The sequence below is a fragment of the Pantherophis guttatus genome, chromosome 2, assembly GCF_059756535.1.
Source record: "Pantherophis guttatus breed Tessera chromosome 2, ASM5975653v1, whole genome shotgun sequence".
Classification (NCBI taxonomy): Eukaryota; Metazoa; Chordata; class Lepidosauria; order Squamata; family Colubridae; genus Pantherophis; species Pantherophis guttatus.
In genome coordinates, this window is record NC_142064.1 from 72,484,231 (window position 1) to 72,499,894 (window position 15,664).

Genomic DNA, 15,664 nt, shown 5'->3' on the forward strand with positions numbered 1-15,664 from the left:
TTTCACGAAATTGATGGCCGCGCTAGTGGACCACCTCCGAACGCTCCCCATAAGAATTCAGTTCTACCTGGATGACCTTCTGGTCCAGTCCAGTTCGGAGGTTCTAGCGCGCCAGGACCTGAACACCACCCTCCAAGTCCTGGAGAGCCACGGGTTTTCCGTCAACTTGGCCAAGAGCCAGTTGATACCCACGACTCGCATCCAACATCTAGGAGCCATCATCGATTCTGTCCAAGGCAAGGTGTACCTTTCTCAGGACCGCCTATCCAGTCTGCGGTCACTGGTCCAGACAGTCTTGTCAGGGAGACCTGTTTCCCTGGCATCGCTGTCTCAGCTCCTGGGAAAGATGGTCTCCTGTATCGGCATCATCCCTTGGGCGCGCCTCCACTGCAGGGACCTGCAGTGGTTCCTGCTCCCATTCTAGAGGAAACGACTGGGAACCTCCAACCGCACAGTCCTTCTTCCACACAAGGTCCTCCTGTCCCTCCAGTGGTGACTCTCGGAAGCTGCCCTCAAGGGGCGAGAGTTTCAGGAACCGCACTGTTTAGTACTGACCACAGATACCAGCCTTCAGGGCTGGGGAGCTCATCTGGCCTCCTTCATGGCGCAAGGCCAGTGGACCCAGGCTGATCTGGGTCACAACATAAATTGGCTAGAGCTCCGAGCCATCCACCCGGCTCTTCGGGTATTTTGGGACAAGGTACTGGATAGACACATTCTCATACGGACAGACAATGTGGCCACCAAGGCCCATGTGAACCGCCTAGGGGGGACCCGCTCTTGTCACCTCATGGAGGAGGCAGAGAGCTTGGGAGCCCGGGCGGAGACACATCTGAGGTCCCTTTGGGCCTCTCATATCTCAGGGGTGGCGAACTCTCAGGCAGACTGGCTCAGCCGGGCCTCGGTGAACCAGGGGGAGTGGAGCCTGGACCCGGACCTGTACCGAATGATCACAGCCCTCTTCAGCACTCCAGTCTTGGACCTGTTCGCCACTCGGGCCAATCGCCAGACGGAGATATTTTTCTCTCGCTTTCCGGAACCAGGGGCGGAGGCCATGGACGCTCTCTACAATGACTGGCCGTCCAGCCTCCTCTACACCTTTCCGCCTCTGCCTCTGATACCCAGAGTCATCAGGAAGCTGCTCCGATTTCGTGCGGAACTTCTGTTGATCGCCCCCTACTGGCTGCGTCGCCCTTGGTTCACGGACCTCCAGGCCCTGTCAGTCCGTCAGCCATGGCTCCTTCCTCTGGATAAGGTGATTCTCCGCCAGGGGCCCCTCCTGCATCTGGATCCCGGATGGCTACAACTAATTGCCTGGCGATTGAACGGCAACTCCTAGGCGCGGCTAGTGTTCCAGCCCGAATCGTCAGCACCATCCAAGCCACTCGTTGCCTGTCGACCACAAGGATCTACGATTCTACTTGGAGGTCCTTTTTGTCCTGGTGCGCCCAGCGGTCCATCATCTCTACAGCGGCCACCACCGTGCAAGTGCTGGAGTTTCTCCAGGACGGCTTCGAGGCAGGTTTGGCTCCAAACACCTTATGCAGACAGGTCGCAGCTCTTTCTACCATCCTTTGTTGTGGGTCTAGGGGTTCCCTCTCGGGCCGTGCCCTCATCCGTTTGTTCCTCAGAGGGGCTTCCAACCTCCGCCCGGCACCCATCCGCCGGTATCCCTCCTGGGATTTGCCCCGCGTTCTAGATGCCTTGACACGGGCCCCCTTTGAGCCTCTTCGGGGGGTGGCACTCCGCTTTTTATCGTATAAAGTCGCGTTCCTACTGGCCATTACCTCAGCCAGGTGCGTCTCGGAATTGGCGGCCCTTTCCACCAGGCCGACTTATGTGTGTTCCATTCTGATCGAGTGGTCCTCAGGTTGGATCCCACGTTCCTGCCTAAGGTAAATTCCCCCTTTCATCGGGCTCAGGAACTCGTCCTTCCCAACTTTTGCCCTGACCCTTCCCACCCCTTAGAACGGTCGTGGCACACCCTGGATGTGAGGAGGTCCCTCCGGATTTACCTCCATCGGACCTCTGCCTTCAGGCGGACGGAGTCCTTCCTCGTATCTTTCCAGCCATCCACGATGGGACAGAAGGTATCGTCGGTCACGGTAAGGCGCTGGATTAGAGCCACGATAGCCACAGTTTATGAGACTCAAGCTTTAAAAGGACATCATCTTTCGGGTCAGCATTCTGCTAAAGGACCTACAAACTTTCTTTCCAGCTTCAAGTTGAACAATATTCATAAAGCCAGTTTTAAATAACATTCTAGGCTGGGTAGACAGCATTTATAAGAAAGCCAAAATACTTCTAGTTATAATCAATTTGACATTTGTATATGTTCTTCTTTTTAATACTCATTAGAGTTTTCTGTTTCAAAAGCAGATTAGTTGTACAGCCAGGTTTCCTTCTGCCAAGAATATTCTATTTTCAAAAAGTGGGAGATATAATTTGATACAAATAAAAAGCAAAGGCTGCCACCTACTGTCCACATCGTAATATGTAATCTAATCATGCAATTTATTCATTATATTTAGAATGAATAGGTTTCAGTTCCCCAAAAGCAACTTTTATTTTGCAATCAAGGTATTTCACAATAGATTGTTTACTAGCTGGATTATTCATGATTAATAATACTGACTTCTTTTTTTGTATGCTCCAATCTGAGAACCTAGAGCATATATTTATTTAGGCAGTTTTTCAAAGATTATCTACTTTTCGAAGTGTGATTCCTGGTATATTATTCAAAAGTCAAATGTAGAGTTGGCTTCAAAATATTTTAATCCTTTTGATATGTTTTTTTTATAAAACTTTGCAATGTCTATGAAAAATGTGGCTATGGATTTCGGTTAAGATATTACATAATTGAGACTTCCAGGAGAGGTATGGCGAACTTTGATTGTAAGCAAAGGCCAAAGAACCACTGAACAGCCTGAAGAGTCAAACCTGTTCTTAGCAAGGGTAGAAAAGAAAACAAAAGCAGAATTTCTCAGATTATATATCATTTTATATATGTTGGAAAAATATTACACAAAATCCTAGTAATAAATCCAAATATTGGGGCTCTGGTTAACAAAAACACCTGCCATTTAGGGCCAAAGTGAAACAATATAGTACCCAGATTTTTTGGTTTTGCACAGTTCATTGGTATTTAAATTAGTGGGACATGATATTTATTATTTGTGCACTTGTTATTTCAATTCTGGCTCTAATGTACTTGGATATTGATGTATTAAGACACTGGCTCTAATGTATTTAGGCAAATTGTGGAATACTCTTGTTATTTGGCTGAAATTGGAATTGATACCAATAGGAAACTATCAACAGCTAATTATCATTTTCATAAATACTAAATTTATTACCTATTTAGGAATTCTTTAGTCCATGTGATATACTCAGTATAAATTAGTATTTATAAATACTATATAAATTATAAATTTAGTAAATCTAAAACAGTTTTAGATTTAGGCTTTAGTAGATTTAATATAAGTCCAACACTATAATATCAGGCGAATATACATGTCTCAGAATAATGTTGCAGGACTCAATCTAGCAGAGCCCTGAAGATGGGCTCCAGCTCACATCTGAAAGCTTAGAAGACCAACCCAGAATGCATCCTGCAACTGTAATAGTTTGAATATTGTGGCAAACTTTCTAAAAATTGCATTTTGATTCTTTTCCTTTCTTGGAATCAATGCTTTGGGGATAATTCATTGATCTTTATATTGAAAATCTACGTTAGATCATTTTTTGTGTTAAATAATCAATATTACTTGTATGTTGCCATTGGTAGTATTTATAATAAGAACACTGACTGATTCTGTATGATGCAACACGTTTAGTATCCTATTTGGGGAGAAAGTTTTAGAGAAGGCACAGGGTTTCTCCTACAGAGAATAGTAGAGGATGTAGATGTTCGTTCAGTCAAGACACAGACTAAGCATAGTGAGTCTGTGCTGGATAATCTTTTTTGGAACTTAAAAGGAGGCAATTATATCTGTCTGGGCCCTGCTAGACCCTTCAGTAGTATCTTATACTATCAACCAGGCCAGTGATTACTAGTGAGGATTGGAGATTGGAAGTGGTGATAATTCATTCCTAAAGTAGGCATTCAAGATGGTGATTATGGGTGAGGACCGTAGGTAGGGGAGGAGCAGTGGTTATTCCAATATGGTCATAGTCTCTTTTTCTCTCTCTGCTCTGTAATTTAACATCTGCATTTGTTGTTGTTGTTGTTAGTTGCGAAGTTGTGTCTGACCCATTGCAACCCCATGGACAAGGTTCCTCCAGGCCTTCCTGTCCTCTACCATCCTCTGGAGTCCATTTAAGCTCACACCTACTGCTTCAGTGTCTCCATCCAGCCACCTCATTCTCTTCCGTCCTGTTCTTCTTTTGCCCTCAGTCTTTCCCACCATTAGGCTCTTCTTCAGTGAGTCCTTCCTTCTCATTAGGTGGCCTTCTAAAGAGTAGTCAGGGTTGATATCCTCTAGGACTGACCGATTTGATCGCCTTGCAGTCCAAGGTACTCACAGGAGTTTTCTCCAGCACCATAGTTCAAAGGCCTCTATTGTTTCGCGCTCAGCCTTTCTTATGGTCCAACTTTCACAGCCATACATTGCAACTGGGAAAACCATAGCCTTCACTATACTCACTTTTGTTGGCAAGGTAATGTCTCTGCTTTTTAGTATGCTGTCTAGATTTGCCATAGCTTTCCTCCTCAGGAGCGTCTTTTAATTTCTTGGCTGCAGTCCCCATCTGCGGTGATCTTGGAACCCAGGATAATAAAATCTGTCACTACCTCTACTTCTTCCCCATCTATTTGCCAGGAATTGAGAGGGCTGGATGCCATGATCTTAGTTTTCTTAATGTTGAGTTTCAAGCCAACTTTTGCACTCTCCTTCTTTACCTGCATCAAGAGGCACTTTATTTCTTCTTCACTTTCTGCCATTAAAGTGGTATCATCTGCATATCTGAGGTTGTTATTTCTCCCGGCAATCTTAAGCATCTGCATTAAATTGCTCAAAGAGGTAAGTTACGTACTTTAGAGAGTGGTATAGATTGGGTTTATGCATGTATGAATAAATGAGAAGGCATAATGGCTAGTATTGCTGGAGAATAGAGGCTAGTTGATCACATCAATTTGGCTTGTCTGATAGACCGCATTAAGCCTATTAGTTTAAAGTTTGTTTGTTTATTAAATTTATTGGCTGTCCATTTTACCATAGGCTAACTCTTAATTATTTAAGATTCCTGATTTCTGCTGTAAAAATTAAAACAGCATTTTAAGTTAAGTAGCATAAATCTGGAGTTAACTTATTTATTTATTTATTTTATTTTATTTGTATACCGCCCTTCTCCAGCAGGACTCAGGGCGGTGAACAGCCGAGATAAAACAGAGCATACAAAATTTAAAAAACAGTTTAAAAGGTAATTAAATAATTTCATCCCAGAATTTAAAACAACCCAATTAAAACCAATTTCAAATTTCAAATTAAAACCGAAAACTTAAAAATATAATGACTATTTCTGACTGGCAAATTTAATTCTGGCTGCTGAAATTTTGATGATCCAAAGTTTCCAGAACTGATAACTGAAAATTATAGCCCAGGGACTAATGAAGCTCTGGGCAGGGCAAACTGTCAGTTGTGCCCCTAGCTTTCTATTTTGAGGGACCTCCCCTTCTCCCTTTTGCTTGCTTCCCCATCATCCCAGCTCCTCTTTGTGACCCCTGTTGGGCAATCCAGGCTCTATTTCAGACAACTGGACATCCTAGCCTGGTTCTAGGAAAGTTTCACAGAGCCTTCTAGTTTTCATCATTGAGAAAGTATACACTGCATAGGAAGATAGTGATAGGTTCTGTGAATTCACTACAGGACAACAGCCCATGCCAAGCTATGATGCTGGTGAATATGCTTCATTGCACCAAGTAGTTAAGATGGAGCAAACAAAGGACAGCTGTTAGAAAAATGTTTGGATTGCTGCATGTTAACATACAGTCCTATATCCTTTGGGAAAACAAATTAAGATTCAAAATGTCATCACACCAGAAGAAGAGATGATGGTGCCACTGGCACTGCAGCTTTCATCATTCTTATGTCAGGGTGTTTTCTCCAAAGGCCTTGGAGCCCCATCAGAAGAGAATATGCTGGTTTCTCCTTTCTCATACATCGGTCTCTCTTGAGGTGTGTCCTCCTAATTGGTTTTCTATTTAGTGAACAACTTTCTGATGTCCATTTTTTGTTCGTGGTGATGGACAGAAATTATCATTCACACCGATTATCCCCTAGCATAATCTAGAAAGGCAGAACAATATTTACAAAAATATAGTTCTGGAAGATATGTTGGATAATTCTTGAGTTGGAAGGTGTGGGGCTCAAGTTGTTGAATCATAAGAACTCATGCCAACCTTGGCCTTTACTCTTCAACTCTGCATTTCCACAGCTTATTATTTGTTAAAATTTCATGGGACTACTTAGTAGGCAGTAAACAACCTGCAACTAGGTATGTACACATTTATTTATTAAATTTATAAAGCAACCTAACTCTGCGATCGACTATCCAGTGAACCAAGACATGGCAGACACAACAGGAAAATTACAATAAAAGTTATTTGCATACTGCTTCGAGTCCCACCCAAGAAACTTCTACCTGTTGCTGCTATCTGAAAATAGACCACTGTTGCATCACCTCTGTAACATCTTACACAACACAGTAATGCAAAATAGCTGATTTTCTCTCCCCAGCACTTCATCCTACAAAGCATCCCTTCTTTTTTCTAAACTTAAGGAAAGGTAGCTTTCCCAACAATTAAATTTCCAATTTATGAGTTAAGTTGGTTGAAATATGGATAACCCTCTCTCTTTCACGAGCTGTTTTAAAAAGATGGCAGTGTAGCAACTAGGATTCTGATTCACATACTAACATGCTCCAAGTAATCCAAATAAAGCTCCTTTTCGCCCATCCCACTTTAAAAGTTAGGTTGAGGATAACAATCTGGATTTTCAGTCCCTTCCCTCAGTTGCCTGTGGAAGTAGGCTGTCTGCCAGGTTGCTACCGTAACTCAAGGCGGGGTGGAGGCGTTTCCCCCCCCCCCCCCAACTGTTTTCTTCCTCTCTCTTCCTCTCTTGACGATTTGGCGCCCAGCGCTCCAATTTCAATCTCTGATGAGATTTTTTTTTTTTTTTTTTAAAGACAGCCTCCGCGAGGTCTTTTAAAAAAAAAAAAAAAAGAGAGAGAGAGACACACAACCCCACCAGCCGGGATCCCACGTGCAGACCCCCACGTGACCCAACACGATGGATTTGTTTTCTTCAGCCTCGCGCCTCTTCGGAACGCTCCGACTCAAAGGCACCACAGCGTAGCGGCGGAACCGCACAGGTCGCGTGTGCAACCACTTAGGTCACGTGGCCGCGGAAAGGAAGCCGCCGCGTTTCACGTCACAGGGGTGGCCTTCCTCAAAAAGCTCTCGCGGCGAGCGAGGGGAGCGGGGTTTGGCTGGGTGAGTGGGAAGTTCTTTTTTTTTTTTTCCTCCCTTCCTTCCCCGAACGGACTGCGCCTGCGCAGCTAGTAGCTGTCATCCGTGTGCGGAACAACAAGTCCCAGCGAGGGGTGTGTGTGTGTGTGTGTGTGTGTGTGTGTAAAAGAGGGGGGGTTGGTTTGATAGTTACAATCGTAGTTGGAAGCTTCAAGGAAGTCCGGCGACTTTTGACAACCGGCGTTCTCCAGTCGTGTCTCGAGGCAGCGTCGTTTTGAACCTCTCGCGACCAGGTAAAACGGGCAGAGGTGATGGAGGAGGACTGACTTAACCCGCTTGTCTGCCAGAGGCGGCTCCCCCCCCCCCACCCCCCACCGGGCGAGAAACAGCCTGATGAGATAGATGGGCCGGGGACGCCCCGTCATCCACGGGGAAAGGCTGCTTGCGAACCCCGGCCCCGGGCGGGCTGAGGGGGGGAAAAAAAAGGAGTGGAAGAGGAGGACGCGGTGTCGGGGTTGGCCCTCTGGGGATGGAGGAGGAGGAGGAGGAGACCTTTTTGGTGGGGTTTGGCCTCGTGAGAAACGTGGAGGAGCAGCCCCCGAGGGGTGATGTGGGCAAAGCACAAAATAGCCCAGGGAAGGAGAGGGGATGTGGAAGCGCGGTTTTACCGTGGGAGCAAAAGCTTTAGCGAGTGGGGGGTGGGGGAGGCAGGTGGGTAGGCTGGGCGAGAGGGAGAAGGAATTAGGAGGGCCGGTCGGAGGTGGAGTCGCAGGGCTTCGGGGGAGCCAAGTGCTGGCCTTGGCTGGGAGATAAAATCCCAGTCAACTGGTGGCTCTTCGGGGTTGAGACCAGCTTTGGGAGTGAGGTCGCCTGGAGATAGGAAGGTGAGGAATATCCCCACAAAGGCAGCATCCAAGAGGCTGTTGGGGGTGCCCCCCTCCCCCCCCACCTTTTGTGGAATTGGCAAAGGCAGAGAGAAGTATCAGATGAGTAAGACCAAATAACTAGGTTTCTTTCAGGTGTTTTGCACAAGTGAGGAACAATGATCCCCTAAGAGGCAGCTACATTTAAATGGTTTTTGCAGTCAAGTTTTTTTTTTATTCTTTTGTAAGGTTTAGTCATGCTTCTGAGTAATTTTATACAGATTTCAAGGGCTAGGCATTGGTTGTTTTTTTTTTTTTTTTTAAAAAAAACAGGCTGCTGGAGGTTTTTTAAACATTACATTTGTGTACTTATTTGGAACATTCTGAAAAATGAAAAGCTGGACTTCATCTCTCTTCCTGCTTTTGAATTAAAAATAAAGCATCTAATGTGTAATTATATTGGAAACTGACACCACAAAGACTAAACAGATTGATGATGGCATCAGCATTTGTACACAAATCCTTTTCCTTCACAGATATTCTAAGTCTTTGTCTCTTTTTGTGGCCTGGAAATTAGTTTTATCCAATGTGTGTGAGTTTACTTGAAGTTGTTATAAGATTTGCTTGTATGATTTATTTCTTTATCTGTATAAAGAAGTAGTGTTTTAGCTGTATAAAGAATTAGTGTTTTAGATCAATTAATAGGGTGGTAAACATGCAACCACAACTGGCCATTTTTGTTAATTCCCCAGGGCTTTCTCTGACTAGACTACTGAAATTTGGCAGAATACTTGCTGAAAAAAATAGTTGTAGAAGTCGTAACTATGTGCAAATTATAAAAATTAAATGTACAGTGTTCTAAAACTGGGTTAATTTATTTTAAAATGCAAAGTCTCTTTTCCTTAATGGAAAATGATGCAAAATTATCTTACATGTGTTTTGTCTGTATAGTTCATCACCAAACCCATTTCTACCCAAAATATGTCAGTTTAAGTTATCTTCCATTGCTGTAGCGGAATTTGTTTTGTCTACAACTTAAATGTTACTGCACTGTCCCTTCCAAGATTTTATATTTTATATTCAAGTTTTTCCCCAATAGGTTTTTGATAAATTTACCTATGTTCTACTTAGCACCGTTTATTATTTTCAGTTCCCATAACTTGTCTTGAAGGCTTCTAATACTGACAGATTGTTTCCTTCTTAAAAGTATTTAATATTCATTTTTTTGACTCTTCAATTTGATTTGGTTTACTTTCAATTAAGAATCCTGAAACTTTTATATTTATAGGAATAATCATGAATATGTTATGTCCCAGATCTGAATACAATTTTTCCCATATCAGTTTAAAACCAGTTTTATCATTTGTTAGTCTTTGAGGTAATAGTTTAGAACAATTCAATCTATTTTTTCAGGCTTAGCTGTACCAAAATGCTCACTCATTCATGCACTCAGATGCCATAGATTTACCTATTAATACTGCATCTGATAAAGTAATTGTGTGCTAGAATTGACCAAATTTGAGTCCATAATTTATTCATGTTTAAAATTCGTTTGGGGATTTTAGGTTGTCTTTTTAATGAAATATATGCAAATTGTGTTACATGTTATTTACAATGAATTCTGATGTATAAATATTTTGTAAATTCTCAAATTTAAATCTCTCATGCACAATGTAAATTATGCCTAGAAAAATGTTTCAGAAATTGAATATGCCCTAAGATTGGTGATAGGTTGAAGGACATTTGAGGCTGAGTCTCAGCATGATAGGCAGACTCCGTATAGGTTTTTTTCTCTGGACATTAGAAATGTTACTGATTTGGATAGGGTGCCCTTTCTCTAAATCAGTATTTGGTAATCGGGGGATGCCTCTAGTTTCATCATGATCAGTAGAAACTTTGTAGCAAAGATTTCATTTTTCTGACCAATTTATCAGTTCTGGTTCCTCCTGGCAACAGATACATAGTATGTTTTGTATACTGTTAACCTGAAGACAAGTTCGGTGTATTTAGGACTATTCTTGAGGTAGTTTATGAAATTTTAAATATAGGATATGTGCATTTCTCTCTCTCTTCAGGTGGGATTTACATTAAGTGTGGCTAGTTGAAAACCTATCTGATTGCTCAAGCTAGGTGAGCTAGGTTTTCTGATTTGGTTCACAGTTGTCATTCTATACCTTAGTTCTTAAACTTCTTGTAATTTTAAATACATTATTACATTTATTGAATTTTTTAACTATATACTTTTTGACATTAAAATTGGAAGTTATTTTTAACGATGGGTTAAAATTATAGAAATATCTAATTAAGTTGTAGAATGCTCATAAAATTCTGCATAAAACTCTCATACATAGACTGTTGTACGTTTTAATGTAATATATAGATCAAAACCAATATTTTTCCTTTTTATAAAACTTTTAGCCCCCCTCCAGTCTTTTAGTATATTGATCATTTCCTGCTAATCTTACATTTTAAAAAGAAAATTGGGAGTAATGATTGCAACATATTTTTATATTATGTGATTGAAGGTGAAACAAATGTCAAGAATAACATATAGAAATATTTTTACCTTAAAAAGAGATACCTTTGGGCTCATTTTGGGTAGCATTAAGAAAGCATGTTGAGACTTTTACACATAAGTGCAATGTGTGGACTTCTATGAAATGTAGAATTGTACCACAGAATATAAATTAATTTGTACATGATGTATACTTAGTTTACTGTGATTTGAATACCAACTTATTGAACCCTGAAGAAATTCAGCTTTAATCTTTAAGAAAATATGCACCAGGGTTGAAATGTGAACTGGTTTGCTACCGGTTCACTGGTTGCGCATGCACATGCGCACCACGCGCCAAGCACGTGCACATGTGCACCAAACGTGCTGCGTGCACATGTGCACTGCAGATCAAATGCATGCTGCATGTGCAGTGTGCACCAAACACGCACTGCGTGCGCATGCATTACACACCAAAAGGAGGCTTGGGAAGGTAAGTAGAACAGTAAGGGGGGATCAGCTGTGCTGTGCAGTTTAGCTTCGCTAGAAAGCTGGAAATGCGATACAGGTGATTGTTGGATCGTAGCTTTTTAAAACTTTTTTAAGCTTTTTTTTTTTACTACCGATTCGCCTGAACTGGTAATTTATATCGCTACCAGTTCGCCCGAACTGGAGCAAACCAGTAGCATTTCACCACTTGTGTGCCCTCTCAAAAATATGGCAATCCTGCTTGTTTTAATTCCTGAAGAAAGGAATAGTATGGTGTCTTCCCTAGTTCCACAAACTGCTGGATTGTTTATTGAATATTGCTTGAAAATTGATGACAGGAAAAATTATTTCACTATATTGAGGGGAATATATTAATCTAGAACAGGGGTCTCCAAACTTGGCAACTTTAAGACTTGTGGAATTCAACTCCCAAAATTTCTCAGCTAGCCATGCTGGCTGGGGAATTCTGGAAGTTGAAGTTCACAAGTCTTAAAGTTGCCAAGTTTGGAGACCTTTGATGTAGAGCAGGGATATCAAACTCAAGGCCCGTGGGCTGGATCCGGCCCACAGGGTGCTTAGATCTGGCCCGCGGGGCCGTTCTGAAAATAGCAAAGGACCGACCCATGGTACTTCTGCTAGCAAAAATGGGTGTGGGTAGGGCGCCCCACCCCCCACAACAGCTTTTGGCCTCTAGAGTGGCCCAGGAGGCCATCCAGGCCCAAAACGGGGCCTCCAGAGTACTGCAGGAGGCCGTCCTTGACTCAGAAGGTTATAAAAGGGAGGAAAAGTAAAATACTTTACCTTTCAGGCTTGCAGGATTCTGCTACTAGCCTATGTCAATAATTTATAGTTTTAGTCTTCCTATGGAGTCAGTTTCTTAATCTGGTCTGTCTCTCATAAGGTGATCAAGTAGATCAAGAAGTATTAAAAAAACAAATCACAGAAATGTACACCTCCCTATTTTTATAAGTTTATAAAACCATGTCTGTGGAGGTGCATTTCTGTGTCACACCCATCATGGCCACCCCCACCATGGTCAGGCCCACCCCACATGCCCACCCAGTCCTCCAATGTGAAACCCAATCCTGATGTGGCTCTTAATGAAATTGAGTTTGACACACCTGATCTAGAGGATACAAGATAAACTGTACATTCAGGTCTACTGTCCAAAAGGTATGATGGGAAGAGTAGGTAGAGGACTGGAAGAACAGTTTAAGAGTCTGCAACTGCTGTGCTCATATTATCTGCAGCTTGAACAGATAACTTCACTTTGCTTAATGATGGGCCTTGTGACCTTCTAACTCTAATCTTTAAAATGGGATTTTTGTCTTGAAAGGTAAAAATGATGTACTATTTTGTTAAATGTTGCAGAAAACCTACTTTTTTATTTGATCTAGCAACCTATGGAATCAGGGACATAGTGATTTCCTTAATTTCAGTGCTACTGTATATATAATACTAATTGATATGTTATTAAAACTTTGAATATAAAATAAAAAATATTGGGCTTATCTACTGAAAGTACATAGGGTAACATACACCATAGTCAGCTATTCTTTTAAAGGGATTCTTTAAAAAGCAATAGGAAACATGTAACACAAAGGTCAACCAGCAAGAATGAAACAAATATTTTACATAAAAGGAAGTAAGAGTTATGTTTTATAAAGGTTTACTGAAATAAGTATGTTTAGATTCCATTAAAAAACCTCCAACAATGACTGACATATTTTTATTTGAGAGAGAGATTTTAATTGAGAGATATCTTAACTAGAGCACTGAAAAGGCTCTGCATCTTCTACTCATTAATTCAATACGATGAAATGCCACTAAGTTTATTTTAATATTGATCTGAATTCTTGGGCAGGCCTAAAAAGTAGGCAGCTCTAAAAATTATTGGAATCTCTAAAGCAGAAATGTTTGGAAGACTGGATTCATCCTTCTTCCTGAATTGGTTTAGGGAGTAAATCTTACCTCCTTCTGTACTGAGAACCTTGCCCATCTCTGCTTTGCAGGAGAAGAATGAAATATGGATAAAGCAGAATCAATTTTGCTTATTTTATTTGCACTGCATCTTTTACCACTAAGCTTGTAACATCTAAGGAAGATAGAGGTTTTCCCACCTGTGGATGGATACATTATCTGTCTGGCTTCTTATGGTATCAGAGTAGCAGGGATGGGTTCTAATTTTTTTACTACTGGTTCTGTGGGTGTGGCTTATTTTGTGGGTGTGGCTTGGTCATGTGACGGTGGGAGTGGCTTCATGGTGATGTGACTGGGTGGGTGTGGTCAATTCAATGTCACTCAAGTCAAGGAGTCCCTCTCTTGGCCCTTCCCCTCCCAGCTATTCCTTGTCCCACACAGCCTCAACGTATCTATAGTTCTGTAAAAATGTTGTTTGCCTTTTTTCAACTTTATTATCTACATACTATAGATGTACTTTCATGGACCACTGAAAGAAGAAAATGGCTCACATGCTTTGCCCAAGAGTGTGATAGGCAACAGGTTTTTAAGGGACTGCCAGAAAGAATGTATAGGCAATGTATTTTCCAAAGCACCAGAAGGCAAAACAAGAAGCAATGGATGGAAACTGAACAAAGAGAGAAGTTAATTTTTCTCCTAAAACTAAGGAGAAACTTCCTGACAGTGAGAACCAATATAGGTGCAGAAATATTTCAGTCATAATTTCACATATAAAATAGCCATTCGTGCATATTGTTCAAAACAGTAATTAGTATTACAGCTGATGTTTGACAGCAAGCGTAAAAGTCAAAGATCACAAGAGTGCTTCTTTCTCTGTATGTATACAAAACATCATATACCAGGAATAGCATATTAAGATGGACTTATGCAATCTGATGTACAAAATAAACACACACATATTTATGCTCTGGACTATAGACATTGAATGCATGTAAATCCCTGAAAAATATGTGGTAGCCCTGGGTAAAAGAAAGGCAGTAAAATCATTCTAGGTGCAGGGACAGTGTAAAATATTAACACATGATAAATAATGGAACAATTAAAAATAATAGCACAGAGGTTTTTTTTTTTTCTCTCTCTTTCTCTTCCTTCCTCTTTCTTTCTCTCTTTCTCTCTTTCTCTCTCTTTCTCTGTCTTTTTGGGGGGAGGGTGTTTGTGGCTATGACAACTACTTTCAAAATTGTTACTGGATATTTCCTGTTACATGAAACTGCTAAAAGGCTTTTGCAGTCGTATAATGCAACAAAACATTTTTTAATGGTAAAAGTAAACTGACATATGAAGCTACTTCTAAATAACTATGTAAGAGAGGAATAAATCTTTTTCTGAAAAATACTGGCGCAAATACACAAAATTAGAGCTGTAATGTGTGATAATATTATTTATAATAGAATTTTGGTGGAGGAAATAGAGTAGCAAGGAAATTGACACATTGAGAACTACATGAAAGGAACATGAAAGTGATAGTCACTGTATATGAGTTGGGTAGCTATATAAATTTGTTTAATAAATACAATGGGAAAGGTCTTTGGGGATTCCAGAATTCATATGGCACTAATTGGATTTTTGATCTCCCTTTTATTTTGAGACATAATAGACTAGTTTTACACTATAACTAAATTATATGAGAATGTAGTATATATACCAAAAATAATTCAATAACAATTTAATCTGATACATTGGGTTAAGTGATGTAGGGCTTGATCTAATATCAGACAAGTTCAAACCTCTCTTAAGAGATACCTGCATTCTCTCTCTCTCTCCCTTCCTTTTTCTTTTTCTTTCTCTTTCTTTCTTTGTCTCTTTCTTTCTTTGTCCCTTCCTTCCTTCCTTCTTTCTTTCTCTTTCTTTCTTTCTCTTTCTTTCTTTGTCTTTCTTTCTTTCCTTCCTTCCTTCCTCCTACCTTTCTTTCTTTCTTTCTTTCTTTCTTTCTTTCTTTCTTTCTTCCTTTCTGTCTGTCTGTCTGTCTGTCTGTCTGTCTGTCTTTCTAGAACCCCAGAAGGTCTTTGGTAGGAGGAAGAAAAACCAGACGTTTTGAAACATTTTGTAGCTTAGCCTGAGCAAAGATAGCTAGTGCAGGACTTACAATAAGCTCTCAACTCAAGCTCAGTGCACCTGGGGATCTCCCTAAACAGTGAGGATTTCTTTGTTTCTTTCTCCCTTAAAGCCCCCCCTCCCCCTCCGGCAGCCCATTTTTGCTTCCAGGGGGCTGCAGGGAGTCTTGCTAGGCACTCCCCTCATGCCCCATTTTGGCCTTAGCAAGCCTCCCTGCAGCCCCTGGGAGCCAAAACGGGGTGCGGGGGGGGACTCCTGTAAGGGGTGGGGAAGGTAAGGTCGTGAGCCTGGTGGGGTTGGCGCAGCATGCTCTGG

At 41.5% G+C, this 15,664-nt stretch overlaps 1 protein-coding gene across 7 annotated transcripts in view; it reads left to right on the plus strand.

Moving 5' to 3' along the window:
* The first annotated feature begins 7,264 nt into the window (after positions 1–7,264).
* The window catches only part of KDM4C (lysine demethylase 4C), a 230,819-nt gene continuing 222,419 nt past the window's right edge, over positions 7,265–15,664 (plus strand). For 2 of the 7 annotated variants that reach the window (XM_060690502.2, XM_087886199.1), the window contains exon 1: positions 7,349–7,761. The gene's annotated coding sequence lies outside the window, so the exon portion shown is untranslated. Of the gene's footprint in view, positions 7,762–15,664 lie in introns of all 7 variants that reach the window. The other 5 variants (XM_087886203.1, XM_087886200.1, XM_087886201.1 and 2 more) reach the window with 5 other exon arrangements.